Here is a 7,384-nt window from a genome sequence, read left to right on the forward strand (position 1 = left end):
AAAAAAAAAAAAAAAAAAAATTTATTAATGATATTTTATTTTATTATTTTTTAAGATTTTATTTATTTGACAGAGAGAGAGACACAGAGAGAGAGAGAACAAAAGCAGGGGAAGTGGGAGAGGGAGAAGCAGGCTTCCCACTGAGCAGAGAGACTGCAATGTGGGGCTCGATCCCAGGACCCTGGGATCATGACCGGAGCTGTAGGCAGACGTCTACGATACCTGAAGGCAGGCATCTCCATTGACAATATTTTAAAAATCAGATAATTTCACATAAAAATTCAGACTTCTGGATTCTCTTGAGCAATCAAGTTGGTATTCTTTCTGCTACTACCTGTGGACAAGGCTTCTATTTTTCCAGCGGGTGTCAGTTTCTGTCACTTATACCCAGCCCACGTCACTCCAGTTAAGCACCTGCCTGGTCCCTGTAGGTGTTTGAGATTGACTCAAACCACAGGCAGGAAAATGACTTAGATGAAAACAACCCTGTGTTCCCATGAATGCCACCTACTAGGGTGGGCAGAGTTGGCACACTTATTCTGAAGCCTTGTTTTCCTGAACACTTAGAAAATGAAAGTTTTTAAATTCAGTAGTTTCAGTAAATCTACTACCAACAGCAATTTTGGAGAGTTTCTGCTTCATTCATTCTAGGGCCTTTTTTTAAAAAAAATTATTATTCTTCATTTAAAAGTATATTTTTTGTTTATCTTTCATTTATCCTTCATTTCTTTTGATTCAAACAAGGAAGGACAGGGACACCTGGGTGGCTCAGTTCGTTGAGTGTCTGCCTTCAGCTCAGGTCATGATCTTGGGGTCCTGGGACTGAGCCCCACATCAGGCTCCCTGCTCAGCAGGAAGCCTGCTTCTCCCTCTTCCTCTGCCTCTCCCCCTGCTTGTGCTGTCTCTCTCTCTCTCTCTCTCTCTCTCTGTCAAATAAATAAATAAATAAATATTATCTTTTAAAAGAATAAATAAACAGGAAAGGACAATGAGAAAGGAGATGAGATAACAAAGGATCCTTCTCCTTCCCATTTCTCATTCCTCTGACTGGAGTTTGTCACATACTAGGAAGCCTTTGAAGGCTAAACCCTCACGGTGTAGACAGCTGACACCGCCCACTGGAGAGGTGGCAGGAACCACTCAACTACTCAGGTTAGAATGTGTGACAACTTGGGCATATTTTGTTGCATTTTCTGGCTGCTATCTAATTCATCTAAAAGAAGACCTCTGTTTGCTGGTTAGTAAGCAGTCAGCCTTCATCTGTAAAAAGTTTGTACCCAAAGGACAATGAGAAAAGCAAGTGAATTAAATGTCACTGAGGTTCAATCCTGTTTACTTTGTCTTGGAAGCAAAAAGGCAGGATGCAAAATGTCAGGAGGTAGGCTATGAACTCTGCAGGAACAGAGGATGTGACTGTTTTATCCACCACTGTAGTCTCAGTGTCTTGTAAAAAGTAGCATGAATGAGGAAAATAGTGAATGAATTTGGATGTTGTGATGTTGCAGGTAGAAACAAGTTTTGAGATTTTTCTGGGCACTTCCAGGGTCTTGACGATGGAAGGAGATCTTACACAGTATTGTAAATGGAAAGAGATTATTGGTATTCTTGTTGGGTCCAAGAGACTTCATTTTGAACCATTTCCTTTCCCTGAATAGGATTTTTCTCAAAATGGACAGAATTTAAAGTGTACATACCTTCTCCTTTATTGATACTTAACATTTACTGGGACAGAAAAACAAGAATAAAATATAGTCCTCTATTGTCTAATACAATCTAAAATAATCTGAAATCTAATCAATATTATCTAAGCATATTCCATTACCTGCCAAAAAATTAATCAAATTGGCCTTTCTTCTTTCTCCCCTCTTGATGTTGGAGGTCAGTCCTTGAACGTCCGCTCCTTTGCTTCTCAGTGCTTCCTCCTGGAGAGCCGACCCTGACTCGAAGCTTTAATTCTCTCCATGCTGATGAGGCTCAGATCTGTGTCTTCTGCCTTGACTTAGCCCCAGAGCTCCATTACATAGCTTGCATTTTGCACCGGTGAGCAATCCTGAGTATTTTCAATGTTGCCTTAATGCCACTGTGATCCAATGGATCTCCCCCACGCCTTCCTAAAATGTCACACTTCGACCCAGGACATCCCTCTTCCCTGAATTCCCTACCTGTTTGACCTCAAAGTCATTCTTGCCTCATCTTCTCATTCGTCCTCTGCACATACCCTCAGAAACAGTCTTGTGTATGTCCCTTGCTTCTGCTGCCCATTGCTGCCACTCCGGCTGGCAGCTGCTGCCCCCTCCCTCCGTGGTTGCCATTGCCTCGTAACCCTTCTCCTTTTTCCCTGTCACTGTCCACCCCATTCCCTCTGTCTGCCCCCAGACTGATCTAATGCAGCCCATCTCATTGTCTTACTCTATAGCATTTACGTTTCCTGTGATTCTCTGTACCTTTGTTTGTTTTGTGTCTTAGACACAGTACAGTCTTCATTAAACACAGTAAATACTTACTTCATAAAGGAGTGACTGAAATATGGAAACTGTGTCATATGAATTCACTGAAGCTACTCTGTTTGGCCAACTCTGCAGAGAATTAGCAGCTGATTCATATTTCTATTTAAGGAATGGAGAACCTGACCAGAAATATTTTCATATTGCAGCTGCAGATACACAGTAAAAACAACAACTTTTCTTCTGGGCCTCAGTTTGCTTACCTTAAAATGGAATAAATGCCACTCACATTGTGGGGTTGCTGAAAGTATTGCATGTGATGTGCCCCAGTGCTGGGCACTGGTGGATGCGAAAGAAATTCCAGTTGAACTGTAATAAAAAAAAAGATTGTTGGAATGAATGAACTTGACATAATGACGTATTTCAGTATTTTCTGTAGATCACAACTTGCACACTTGGATTCAAGGGAAATTTGGCCCTAGCTAGGACCACTGTGTTAGCTGTTTAGCATGCCTTCTCTCATTTATTCTTCAAGGTAGTCCTGTGACGTAGCTAGTATTGTCTCCAGCTGACGGGCAAGTTCAGCCAAGTACAGGGGAAGCGCCTGGCGCAAGATCTGACATTTGCGGGGATCAGAATTTGTTGCTAAGATTGCAGATTTCAGGTCTTTTGCTTTTCCTGTGCACTGTGCTCCTCAAATATTCTTCTTCCTAGTTTTTTCGTTTTTATTTATTTTAATTTTGCGTGGCTCATAACTTTCCATTGTAGTGCTTGATTCACACATTCTTTTTCTTCTATTCTTTTTTTTTTTAAGATCTTATTTCTTTATTTGAGAGAGAGAAAAAAAACAAGAGAGAGGGAGCATGAGAGGGGAGAAGTCAGAAGGAGAAGCAGACTCCCCGCTGAGCAGAGAGCCCCAAGCGGGACTCAGTCCTGGGACTCAATCCCGGGACTCCAGGAACGTGACCTGAGCCGAAGGCAGTCGCCCATCCAACTGAGCCACCCAGGCTCCCCTCTTCTATTATTTTCTATACACTTATTTTAAAAGCTTTGTCCTTGTGTTTGTGTTCATGGTGGCTAGAAATGCCTCAGACCCTCAGCAGCCGAAGCCTATCTGTTTACAAAAGTGAGGAAATATTGTCTTTCCAGCCTAGGAGGCTGAAGGTAAGTGGCCTACCTTCCTTTCAGCCTGCTAGTTTTAATGACTCTGCTAGTGCAAATGGGTTGTAAAAGGCCAGTGAATAGCTACAGCGTTGTTATAAACTAAAGTTACGCAAAGTCTCTACTTTTGAAATGGTCATCGCCTGCATTGTTGGCTAGTTTCAACTTTTAAAATTTTTTAATACTTAAAAATAGTGCAGGGACAACATTTTTATGTACTTGATGTTTTATGAAAATCAAATTCGCAGCAAGGAACAGCCCACTTCCTTTTATACTCTACCTGGCAATAGTAGCCATAATTAGCTTTGGTTGCACTGTGATCAGAAAGGGGTAATAAAATTAGCGTTAAATATATGTAAAAACAGTCTTTATAGGACAGCTGCATATATAAATTCTCTGGAAGACCCCTCATGCTTAGTGAATTTTAGATACATATTTAAAAATTCTAATTACTTTTGTTCTTTGGTTTAACTTTTAAATCCCACATTGTTTATGGAATCCATTTACCTCCTCAACTAATTAAATATTTATTGGATTTGTACTACGAGCAATGAATTGTATGAGGTGCTCAGAGAGGGTGCATTTCCTGTACTCCAAAAGCTGACATTTCAGTTGGGTGAGGCACGGAACGTTCCTGCACAGTTTGTATGTGCTGGTCTCTCCACCTGAAACATCCTTCATCTCTCTCTTTCCCCTGCTTGACCTGGACAGCTTCCACACACTTTTGGAGTCCCAGCTACACGTCTTCTAAGACGCCTTCCTGCCTCCAGCCCCTCCCCATGTCACCGGCACCCTGGGCACCTCTCCCCACAGCGGTTACCACACGGCATTATAATTGTTAGGATGTTTAGTAACCTTCCAGACTGTGAAATCCTTGAGTGTATGAGAGGAGTCTTTTGGTTTTGTTTTCTAAGGGCCGGACACATAGTATGGTCCTCATAAGAGCTTGATGAATGAATAGAGATGCTACCAGCACGTGCAGACATACGGACAAAGAGATTAATGGACAAAGGAAGTAGCATGCAACAAATGTCAAGAACGGCTTTATAGACTGTACTATAGGTGGTAGCGGGAGAATGAAAAATAAACTGGTGGTCAAGGAAGGATTCTTGAGCAAGGCCTGCTTTGTGGACATATGACCCATGCCACACAGGGGGTTCTGCTCAGAAGGGCTCCACGCTTGGCTTAATGTTCTGTTGTCAGCATATAAAAATTCTTAATCACTTTTGAACACAGAGCCCCATGTTTTCATTTTGCACTGGGGCCCACAAGTTATGTAGCCAGTCTTGTTCTTGGTTCTCAGAGACTGATTCAGATTTACAGAAATGCAGAGTGGGCGAGTGGGCAGGGAGAGAGAGCGCAGGAATCTGAGAGGCATAAGAGAAATGTGCTGGGCAAGTCCCACAGTTAACAGACCAGCTCGAGAGCACCAGGGGCTTATGCAAGTAGTAGGAGGCTTGAAAGACGGATGAGGCAGCATTTGAACATTACGGTAGAAGTGATAGGTAATCTCAGATGATTAATGAGCAGGAGAATGAGGGGAGGAACGTGCAGCTTGATGAAGAAGAGTGTGATGGGGGTGTGTGGGATGTATTAAGGAGAAGTGAGGGGGCGCCTGGGTGACTCAGTGGGTTAAGCATCCGACTCTTGGTTTCAGCTCAGGTCTTGATCTCAGGGTTGTGAGATGGAGCCCTGTGTTGGGCTCTGCACTCAGCCTGGAGTCTATTTAAGATTCTCTCTCCCTCTGCCTTTGCCCCTTCCCCCCACTCTTGCATGCTCTCTCTCTAAAAAACAAAAAGTAGCATGAGGTAGGAAGTGGTGAATCAGGAAGCTGACCCAAAGTGCTGGGGTATGGGCTTAAATAAGGTAGAAGAGGCATGGAAAGCACAAAATTGGGAACAACTATCAGGTAAAAAGAGATGCAACTTTGGCCACATGTAAGAAGGAGGAAAAAGTAGGAGTAAATAGGATTCTGGACTGTCCTGCCTCAGTGATGCACTCCTGGCTGAGCTAAGAAAGTAAGGGATGGGGTGTCCAGTGGCTTATTTGTCAGAGGAAGAGTGAATTCAGTTTTAGATCATTGGATGCTAGTGGGATTTCAATATAGAATTGCTCATTTTACAATTATGTGTAAATCATTGTTCAGGGAAAAGAGAGTTTGAAAATGGAAAGGAGGGTGACCAGTGTCCAAGTCAAATGTTGCCTAAGGCAAGACATGAACACTAAATACAGTCCAGTAGGGCACGGTTTTAGAACCAGCATGAGATGAGCAGCCCAGTAAAGATCGTGTGGGAGTTAGGAAATGAGGTCATCCTTGACTGCTTTTTCTCCTCTATTCAGTCTCTTTCTTCCTCTGCATTTAGTTGGCTCCTTCTGGTCCTTTCCGCTCACCAGGTTACCAAGCATCCCTGGAATCTGCCCACCTCTCTCTGTCCCACCACCACTTGTCCTCACCCTTCACAGAGCTCGAGGCAAAGGCCTCTGGAGTGGTGAGCTCTTTACCTTCTCCATCCCTGCTCCTTCTCCTTGGAGGTAGGGAGGTTTTCCTAAAACATGAGTCTGATTATGTCATTTTCTGTTAGGACGCTGCTAAGAATTGTGTCCTCCCCAAAAGATATGGAAGTCCTAAACCCAGTGCTTATGAGTGGGGCCTTATTTAGATACTGGGTATTTGTAGATGATGACATTAAGATGAGGTCAGAAGGGTGGGCCTTAACCCCATGTGACTGTCTCCTTATAGAAAGGGGAAGTTTGGCATAATGAAGACCTGAGTGATGCCTTTGTAAGAAAGGATTACCAGCAAACCACCAGAAAGTGGGAGAGACATGGGACAGATGTCCCTCACAGCCCTCAGAAGGAACCAACCCCACTGGTACCTTGATTTCAGACTTTTAGTCCCCAGAACCATGAGACGATAAATATCTATTATTGTAAACCACCCAGTGTGTGGTTAGTACTTTGTTACAGCTGCCCTAGGAGACTAGGAGAGGCTTTTAAATAACTCCCCATTCCTTTCTGGGTAAAGATCAAACTCCCTAACACAGCTTCGAAGACCCTCCATGATCTGGTCTCTGCTGGTTTCCCCAGCTGTGTCTCTTTCTTTGCACCCTGCCCCGATCCCTCCCCCCTTGCATTCTTCCCGGCAGGAGTACTCAGACTCTCTCAGGTTCTAGACGGAGCTTGCTTTCTCTCACCTGTGGTCTTTAGCACATGCCATTCCCTTGTGGCCAAAGTCCATCTCTGCCTTTTCCTTCCATCTCCTCCCTCCAGTCAGCTGAGTCCTCTTCATTTTATTCAACAAACATTTTCAAAATGTCAGATAGAGTGTTTAGAAGCTAATAAAGCAGGCACAGCCATTAGCCTCATGGGCTTCCCAGTCTAGTAGGAGAGCCCAGTATCAAATGAGGTAAGAGTCGACAGGAGACGTGAGCAGAATGTTGGAAGCCATAAAATAGAAGGACTGTGGAAAGTGCTTAAGCTCGCGCAACAGAGCTGGACCGTGGCCTGTAATGAGAGCTGCCGACAAGAAGTATCTCAGACCACACCACCGACCCAGCAAAGCTCCGAACCCTGAGGCATCACATACCTTTGAAGGTCTCTGTGCGAGAAGGAGCTGGAAAACAGGAGGATTGGTAGACCGTTTATACCAGAAGCAGTGCGACCGTCCTCATCATCCTCCCGGTCCCACCTTGCTATAAAAGAAAAAGGACGATTCAGAGAAAAAAGAAAGAGCCCTTGGCTATTAAAAAGAAGAAGAAGAAATAAAATGTTCTGTGGAA

Source organism: Enhydra lutris, unplaced genomic scaffold, assembly GCF_002288905.1.
Source record: "Enhydra lutris kenyoni isolate GAN:26980312 unplaced genomic scaffold, ASM228890v2 scaffoldscaffold15, whole genome shotgun sequence".
Classification (NCBI taxonomy): Eukaryota; Metazoa; Chordata; class Mammalia; order Carnivora; family Mustelidae; genus Enhydra; species Enhydra lutris.